Source organism: Eurosta solidaginis, chromosome 4 (assembly GCF_040869045.1).
Source record: "Eurosta solidaginis isolate ZX-2024a chromosome 4, ASM4086904v1, whole genome shotgun sequence".
NCBI classification, from domain to species: Eukaryota; Metazoa; Arthropoda; class Insecta; order Diptera; family Tephritidae; genus Eurosta; species Eurosta solidaginis.
The window spans coordinates 44,918,829-44,929,201 of NC_090322.1; the positions used below are offsets into that span (position 1 = coordinate 44,918,829).

Genomic DNA, 10,373 nt, shown 5'->3' on the forward strand with positions numbered 1-10,373 from the left:
TGTCGGCTTCGCGTTGATGAAAATCAAAATTTTCAGATTTTTTCGCTTGACAGCTGGTCTATTTGATCGTGGCCGACGTCGTTGACAAGCATTAATGTGTTAGTTTTGCGAGAACGTGCAATGAGCAACTTCGCGGAAGAAAAAGATTTTACGTTGCGGTTTATTGAAACCTACGAATGCAAAGGTCGGATGAAAAAAAGAAATTGCCAAAAATCAGGTAATTTTATTAGTGGCTTAAGATTAGCATCTTATTACATTAAAATTGAATAAGCTACAAAACTGCGTACTCGAAAAAATTCTTAGAAGAAAGTGGAAAAAATTTTTATGAAAATTCGCAAAATTTACAAGCAATAAAAAATCGTCATCCGATGACGCTACGAATTTTCTAGTGTTGGGAACTATCGAATGAAAACTATCGAGTTATTCGATAGTTCACTAATTTTCATTCATTCGATAGTCATTTGAAATTCGTTCATTACTATTTTTTCGAATTACTAGTTTTAGGTATGAATGATTCGTTCACTACTATTTTTTCGAGTTACTAGTTTTAGGTATGAATGATTCGTTCATTACTATTTTTTCGAATTACTAGTTTTAGGTATGAATGATTCGTTCACTACTATTTTTTCGAGTTACTAGTTTTAGGTATGAATGATTCGTTCATTACTATTTTTTCGAATTACTAGTTTTAGGTATGAACGATTCGTTCATTACTATTTTATCGAACTACTAGTTTTTGGTGTGAATGATTCGCTCATTACTATTTCTTCGAATCGTTCGTTCTATTTAAATTTTTGCTGTGCATATATCAGTGTTAAAAAGATATTAAAATAAATTTAGCATACAAATGCAACAACAAATTGATCCATATGGTTCACATTGTTGTCGCATTGGCATGTTAAATCTCTAGCCGTATCTGGATCACGTTTCATTGGAACACGACGTTTTTTGTCTTATATAGGTTTGTTCTTTAGCTACCCCCGAGGGGTAACTAAAACAGCTTCTGGCAAGCTAAATAACAAATCAAATGAATGAATGAATGAATGAAAAAATTCGTTCGATAGTTAAAATCATTCAGTAACTAACTATCGATAGTTGAATTCATTCGATAGTTCCCAACACTAGAATTTTCAATACAAATTAATGTTGGCCGATCCCGTGATTTTTCATGAAAAATATTATCTGTGATTGTGACCTCTCAGTCACAACGGCTTTTACCCGTGACTGTGACGGAAAAAAAAAACAAACACCACGCCAACAGGAATCAGTTTTCCTTGCGGATTGTGTTGCGAATAACAAACTCTGCGTAATTTTTTGGGGCATCTACTGTTATTCAGTCGCAGCTTAAGTAACTTGCTCTTTGTATTGGTTCTCCTGTGATGAGAGCTATGTTTGAGTCTGTGATTGGTAACGGGAAATAAATGCTGTCACAGACAATCAGTCACGAATATTCCTTGTAAGCTGTCGCTGAAGTGTACTGTGATATTTCAGTAGCTGTGACAAAATCACAGGTACCCGGATATTTGCCAACTCTAATACAAATGGCGCTTGATGCTTTCTGCTTTTGTGGTGGCCGGGCAAGCGAACCCGAAACGCACACAACTACACGTTGCTATGGTAACCGTCAAGCAAATTTTGTGCGTTGCCTGGCAGCTATACGACTACAGCGATACGACAAACGGCACCAATGACTCCGCTTTAAGCAAGCGTCAAATGAAAAAATCAAAAATTTTTGATTTTCATCAACGTGCAGCCGACAACAAATACGTGTGTCACGAAGGCACCCGACTGCACTAACACACACAAAATTCAGTCAATCTCGTTGTAAATCGCAGGAGGCCTTTTAGCTGCAGACATTGGTGCTTTATCGGTAACCTTATAACAGCTGATTCGACCAACCTTAAGCTGGAGACATTGGTGCTTTATCGGTAACCGTATCGGTAACATTTTAACAGCTGATTAGACCAACCTTATGAGAATCAATGCAATCGATTATTGGTGCCGCTAAGGTCGTAACCGTATCGTAGCCAACCAATTGGGTTTTGGTTTACCGTCGTAACAATAAACAGCTGATTACGTTAGGGATACGGATACAACGATACGACATACGGCACCAATGACTCCGGCTTTAAGGGAATCAATGCAATCGATTATTGGTGCCGCTAAGGTCGTAACCGTATCGTAGCCAACCAATTGGTTTTTGGTTACCGTCGTAACGATAAACAGCTGATTACGTTAGGGATACGACTACAGCGATACGACATACGGCACCCATGGCGCAACGATACAAGGTGGCAGCATGGAACAGCTGATTACAAATTTTTTTATTTGATTTGATACATCAACTTCCGGCGCAGTACGATTTTGATATTTGTCCATCGAATTTACAAAAACAAAGTACATGGAATTTTTATTTATGTTTGTAGGTATGTCACCATGCTGCCACCTGTATCATTCCGCTATGACGGCACCAATGACTCCCGCCATAATGTAATGATAGAAGGTGGAGGAAGATTTGACAGCTGCCATATCGCACGCCCTTAGCTCCAGTGAGCTCCAGGTTGTATTTTGGAAGTATAGGAGAATGAGGGATAAAAGAGGGTCCTCTTTTTGAAATGGTACTTAAATTCCTACTTTTTCAATAATGATAAAATACAGAAAGGAGTGTATTCAGATTGATTTTTGGGCAATTTGATCATAAAAAATATGAATGAAGATTGCTTTTTTAAATTTTGAAACGTTTGCAGCTTATAAATTTCTTTTGAACGCATCAATTTTGCTAGTAATATTCTTGGACAGGGGTCGAATGCTAATAAACGACCAAAAATACCGGCAGAGGTGTCAAAAGATATGGTTTTACTTTGGTATCAATAACCTGAAAGATTTCACTAATGCCAAAAGATATTTGCAAAAAAAAATTTTTTTTAATTTTATGCACAAAAGTGTTCTGCAAAAAAAAGACCTGGATCTTACCCCCGGTTTTGGAGCGGCCCAGGGTCATTGCTCAGATTATTGGTACCGAGGTCAAAACGTGTCTTTTGAACACTTTCTCGACATTTTTGAACGTGTATTAAGAGTCTACTCCTCTTCTGGAGTATTACTAAGGTAGTTTTTAATATATTACATGATGGGAAAAGATATTCAACACACAATAGGAGAACGGACAAGGCAGCAGGTATACTAATTTGGTGGAATATTAATTCAGGTTCTGGCTTTAGTCTTGATCTCTTAAACCTGAGATGATTTAGCTGTGTGTTTTTGGCCACCTAACATTGAATTCGACGCTGCGGCCAACTGTAGGCAGGGGCTCTGGGGCCGAAGAGATTGTGTACACATCTGGCCAAGCCTTCGCTGACAGTAAAGATGCCAAGCGAGCTACAACAACTTTTCAGATGCTCATTCGGGACATCTTCATGTGTATGTTCTAACGAGCATAACGTCTTCATTATATAGCGCACGTTGTTGCTTTAACGACAAAGATACTCACCAAATGCTTTAGGGGAATGTTGGGTGTTGATAGTCCTTTGTCGGATATAGATTCGCTCCGTTTCATTAAGGTTCTAGCACGGAAACGAATTGATATGAAAAAGTTAAACCTTCTAGGTCATACCGCCCTCTTCACACGGTAGAAAAGCTTCTGATAGCCATTCAATGGATATGATCATCATGGGCGGCTGACTTATAGATCAATGGGGTCATTATACAAAGGTGTAATGTAGTGTGTAATCCCCGTCCTGGGCTTGGAACCCACCACATAAAACGACATTAATACAAATAAAGCACAGCTACGAGGTATAGAGGGACTGTACTTTCCTATTAGAGAAACATGTAACCGACGGTGAGATATGCCTATACTCGGACAGCCAAGTGATAGTACGCTGGTGTATCGCGAGACACCTCTGAGGCAGTAACGGTGAATCGGCTGTTTTATCAATACAGAGTGACATACCCTCCAACTTCAAAAAAAAACGGATACCTGTAAAATCACCAAGCAAACTTGGCCTGATTACAACCAGAAAAGAACAGAGTTTCTATTTAATATGCCTAGAAAACAGATATTCAGGATCACATCCACAAGAACAGAATATTGGTCATTTGGCCGGCATTGGGATAGAATGTCAATCCCCTTGAAGGGCAGGGGAGGACGATTGTAAGGAAACAGTCACCCACTTCGTCTGTGAGTGCCCAACACTTGAGAACATTAGGTATCGAACTAAAATCTGTTTTGTGCTACCCGATTTAATGGCTGCAACAAAATGTTCCATTAAAGACATCAGGAGATATTTTGATTTAACCAAATGGTTTGCGTAAAACAAACACAGCGTATATTACGTAATTGGTTCCATGGGAATACAATGTGCACGAAAATGGAGATAGAGCGAGTGAGGTCTCTCCGACCGGCCAGCATAGCCACCAGCCAAACAACCAGGAAAGTTATAAGGTCAATTATTTTGTTACGCACCTCCAAGTATTAAACTGTTGACACCTGTAGAATTATAGTTCCATTTTATTGTTAAAAATAAAAGAAAAATAGATACATTCCACGCTTAAGATTTGCTTTTAGATACTGCAGCTTTGCCTTTCATATATGGACATTAATTGACCTTGCTCTCTCAACATTTTAAGTAATTCAACGATGAATGGTAAATATTTGTGCTTACGCCGAATGTTTTCAATCTTATAGCGTTTCCATTTTTCCCCCTCATATTAAATTTTTGAACGCAATTTTGTTATTTCCGTCTGACAATTTTCACCATCTCCATAGCATCGTCAGCAGTCGCCAACCTTTATCGATTTTCTCCTAATATATTCTCAATCTATCTAACCCTAGGGTCATAAGATTAAAATGTATTTCACCTTCGCTATATTTTTGCATACGTTTCTCAATTATGGGGCGTACAACATCAATCCAATTTTCTTCGGAAGATACTGCGCCCAAATCCAATGGACAACCTTCAACCATCAAATTCATATAAACGTCCATTAATTGATATGTACCCAATAAAATGATAAACATCACCTTTAATTTTTTGTATCTAGCTCATCAAGGGTTTGTCTTGCTCTGAGCGAACTTTTGGTGCACTACTTAGAGTAAGGCCTTTTGTATAAGGATAAAAGAACTGCGAAAATTCTTTGAATTCAGTAAGTGTTGGTCCCAGATTAATGTTTTCATGGTCACGGTTGAACAGAATGCTAAGTATTGCCTGTGTTGCGCATGCATTGTTAATGACTTGCTTTGCAAAGACTATATTATGTAGACCAAAGCCGGCCAAAAGTTGCACATTGTGCAATTTGAGTTCGTATTTTCACACCGACACTAACGATGTGTGATCACGATCGTTTGCTTTCGCTTGTCACTCACTAAAATTAACAGTGAATGCAAAAGGAAAAGTCCATGCTACTTTTAGGGCACATAATAAAAACAATATGCTGCAATGTTAAAGTGACTTTTAATACGTTTTAGTTAGAAGGGGGACTCATGTAACCGTATAAATGCCTTATAAAGTGTGTAAACGTATAAATTTATCTAGTGCGTAAACGAACTGTCAAATTTTGTATGAAAAATCATTTACACAATTTGTATAAATTTACGCGCACATTTCATTGTGTAAACGCGGTAAACTCAAAGGAATGCAACCTTGCAGACATTACAGCAGGCATTTTCATCAGAAATCTCCAACATTAGCAAGTCATTTACAAGAATATCTTAGCAAAGACGTTTTAGTTTTGATTTTTCACTTAATCTTGGTATTTTTTAATTTGTATAACAATCTAAAAATTTTTGTTTGGCAATAATACATCTGATAAACAATCAAGTTTATCAAGAGTATTACTAGGTGCGTTCATATAACAGCGTGTGTAAATGGATATAATTTTACATCTTATAAGTTTATATGCTTTCATGAGTCCCCCTAGTATTGTAACGAATGTTAGCAGCACTGAGCGATGCTATCGTCTTGTCTCTAAGCCGATGCTAAGCAGTGACGTGAATTCACATCCATAGATCAATCATTATGTATCTACATAAACGAAACAATAATTGCGTCTACACATATGTACCATGTACGTATACGAGCAGCGGAGAATCAATGCACAAACACATGCATATATCTGAGATACTCCTATAAGTATGCAATGAGAAAAACTATAAAATTGTGCAATTGTAGTTACAGCTGAGAAGTTTGAGAGCTGCTGGACTAGTAGATTCTAGAATCGCCTAGAAGATGCCAAGATTGAAATCAAAGAGTATAAAAGGCGACAATTGTAGAGGCGCTGGAATTCAGTTTGATTTCAAGTTACGATTCAGACGCTATCTAGCGAGCAATAGCAGTATTATTTTGGATAGTAAAGTTTCATTTGAGCTATCAATCAGTTTGGTTATTAAGCAAGCTATTCGTTGAGTGTTATTGTGAAGTACTTTAATAAAGGCCATTTTGCATTATTAAATATTGGAGTTATTTATGAAGAGAAAAACGAAACAGCGCAGACAGTTACCAGCACAGATTTGAACATGATATTGGCTGCAATATCTGCACAAACATCGACAGTAGCATCAATGTCGTCGCAATTGGAATCCCAACTGGAAGCGCAAGAGGCACGAATAACAGAAATGTCGTCACAAATATCAACCGATATGGCATCCCAACTGGTATCGCAAGAAACCCGTATAACATCGTAATTGGAAGAACAGAAGACATATATGGCATCCCAACTGGACGAGCAGAAAATATATATGGCATCCCAACTGGAATCACAGGAGGCACGTATTTCAGAAATGACGTCGCAAGTGTCATCTCAACTGGAAGACCAAAAGACATATATGGCATCTCAATTGGAAGCACAAGAGGCACGTATATCTGAAATGTTGGCAGAAATTTTGGAACAGGTATCATCAAAACTGGAAGGGCAGGATGCAAAAATGGCTCAATTTCAGGCAGAAGTAGATGATTTAAAAGGTCGTATGGAGCAGTTACAACTAAATCGCCCAGATGTTTCAGCAAGCAATCCAAAGGTAAAAACACCATCCTTTGACGGTTCTATTCCTTTCCAGGTCTTTAAGCTACAGTTTGAGAAGACCGCGGCAGTGAACAACTGGAATGCGGAAGATAAAGTTGCTGCACTCTTCGTAGCATTGAAAGGACCAGCTGCCGAAATCTTACAGACTATTCCAGAGTACGAACGGAACAGCTATGAAGCACTGATGGCCGCTGTCGAGAGACGTTATGGAAGCGAGTATAGGAAACAGATATTCCAAATTGAGTTGCAAAACCGCTACCAAAAAGCAAATGAGACATTGCAGGAGTTTGCTTCAGATATTGAAAGATTGGCTCATCTTGCAAATGCGGACGCACCCGTGGAATACACTGAAAGGGTAAAAATCCAGAGCTTCATAAATGGCATACGAGATGTGGAAACGAAGCGGGCTACATATGCGAATCCAAAACTAACATTTGCAGAAACGGTATCCCATGCACTGACTCAAGAAACAGCATTGCTTCTGTGTAAGCCAGTTTACAAAGCCCGCCGTGTGGAGGTAGAAAGGCCAGAGTGGGTAGACGCAATATTGGAGGCGCTGAAAGGATCGCAAAAGCGGAGTGAAAAAGTTATCAAATGTTTCAAATGCGGGAAGTCCGGTCACATTGCCCGTCATTGCGATCTTGATCCTAGTAGTTCCAACAATGTGGGTGGCCGTAAACGCAAAGCCGGAGGAGATGAGCAAGAGCGAGTAAGAGGTAGAGATCGAGAGCTAGATCCAGCTATTGAATGCCCTGTGATATCTGTGTTGTAAGTTGGTACAAAATCGAGCAGTCTTACCGTCAGAGGGAATGTGGATGGCAAAGAACATGTACTGACTGTAGATACGGGCGCATCTCATTCCTTGATTCGATCTGATTTGGTCTACAGGAGAGTAAAGTCATTACCTGGAGCAAGGTTGCGTACGGTCACAGGCGAGTATAACCAAGTCCAGGGAGAAGTGATATGTGAAGTCCTGTTGTTGTTGTTGTAGCAATGCTCGCCCCATCTAATAGCCTAATGTGAAGTCCTAATTGGGAAGGTCATGGTTTTACACAAATTCGTTGTGGCGGAGATCGTTGATGAAGTCATGTTGGGAGTGGACTTCTTGGTTGACCATGACATCAGAATCGATATGCGGAGAAAAATTATGCGCTATAAGAACCAGGACATACCACTTAACTTTAGTTTGGAAAAAGGGTTCAGCAGTAATCGGGTACTGGTGGAGAAGACTCGACAAAGGCCACGAAATTCAAAGGTAAAGGTTGATGGAACAAATGGCCCAAACAAATCAAAACCGAAGGTACCTGTGAGAGAAACACTGGCATTGAAAAGCCCTAACGGACGTATTAAAACGAAGGAAAGGATTTCGCAGAAAGAATGCAAGGGTGGTTTCAAGCCGAGGCACACTGCTGTTGTGAAGCGTCGGAACGATACTGGTTATGCAAAGCAAATCCGTCCAACGCAAGCTCAAGAAGTAGTTCATTGGCCAAACAACAGAGTGTCAAGGAACGGCCCAGGGTGATGAATAGTAAGATGAAACACTGGCATGACTAGAACTTTAATTCGGAAGGTTTCTTGGCGGGAGATTTGGTACTGTTAAACAACCCTCACCGGAGGAAAGGTGTTCCAGCCAAATTTCGGTGCAGTTGGGAAGGCCCGTACAAGGTTGTGAAGAAGATCAGTGATACCATCTACCGCATACAAAGCATTGAGAAACCACGGAGTAGAAGATTGGTACATTTGGAGATACAAGCGACGTTTAGATGGGCAGATTTGTCTGATCGGGACGATCAGACTTAGGTGGAGGGCAGTGTAACGAATGTTAGCAGCACTGAGCGATGCTATCGTCTTGTCTCTAAGCCGATGCTAAGCAGTGATGTGAATTCACATCCATAGATCAATCATTATGTATCTACATAAACGAAACAATAATTGCGTCTACACATATGTACCATGTACGTATACGAGCAGCGGAGAGTCAATGCACAAACACATGCATATATCTGAGATACTCCTATAAGTATGCAATGAGAAAAACTATAAAATTGTGCAATTGTAGTTACAGCTGAGAAGCTTGAGAGCTGCTGGACTAGTAGATTCTAGAATCGCCTAGAAGATGCGAAGGTTGAAATAAAAGAGTATAAAAGGAGATATTGGAGTTATTTACTCAACAGTTTAGTGATTCGAACTCAGCAGAAGATTGCAAATAAGGGGAATTGCAAGTAAATTCGTTACAGTATTATAAGGCATAAGCATAAGCATATATAAGTAAATATAGTCCGGATTAGCTTGAAATCAAATAACCAAAGTCATTTTTAATTTCAAACTTCACAGTCCACATTTTCTTTTAGCACACTGTGGGGAGTTGTCACTCAATTTTTACACATACTTATGTAATTGTTTTAGTATATGTGTGGCCGGCTCTGATGTAGACGATCATCGCGTACAACGGATGCAGAGGATTCCTCATCCTGCACCCATTTAAAAATGAAATGAGCCCATGTATGGGTTCGAGGTCTTTAAATAGGTCAGGTTCAAGATCTAAACTCTAAATTTCCTCCACTTGAACGCTTTTACATCCAAATTCACGTATTAATTCCGTAAATACACACCAACTGCCTGCGGCGTCGGACATTCGTTTCGATTTGAATAGTATTATATTGATTTTTGTGAAATTTTAATTGAAATCAGCTAACTTTTATATTCATTAAAATCGAACAAAATTATTAAATGAGAATTGTCACACGTTTGAATGGTAGAAAATTCAACACAAAGCGGAATTTGAGAAAAAAAGTGATGCGGTTGTAAATTTTTTCAGAGAAAGCAATTGGTATGGTTTCCCTGCAAAAATTGTTGGATTACGTGTTCCATTTTCTTCATGTTGGAGTACTCTAACAATACTCCTTTGCAATGCGTTTGCGGCCCACCATCAGTCAATCATTGCTCGTTTTTTAACGACCGTGATCATAGTACAGGTCTACAAGTAGGATATGTAGCAGCACGAACATACACAGCCACGCTCACCTGATAAAATGCTTGTTCTTGTTCGTTTCTTTTGTGGATGCTATTTGGCACTGTTGTACTTCTTAGGTACAAGAAAAGTGTAATAGCTGGTAACGAAAACTGCGTAAAATTTGTATCGTAAAATCAAAGAGTATATATTTGTTAAGAGGCGTCACTCGATACTTTGTTGTTGCCAAAGCAACCCTGTCATGTCGAATGTGATTCTCAAGGAAGTTTTGTTTAGTTTTTTTAATTGAATCCTATATAGTTATGCGTAATCCTATATAGTTACGATTTTTGGAAAGAGAATTAATTAATTAATTTAATACAATCAATAAAATAAACACAAATAC

General features: G+C 38.9%; 1 pseudogene; it reads right to left on the minus strand.

The window, feature by feature from the left end:
• Window positions 1-4,501: 4,501 nt before the first annotated feature.
• On the minus strand, window positions 4,502-9,652 carry LOC137249678 (ubiquitin carboxyl-terminal hydrolase isozyme L5-like; annotated as a pseudogene).
• Between the last annotated feature and the right edge of the window lie 721 nt (window positions 9,653-10,373).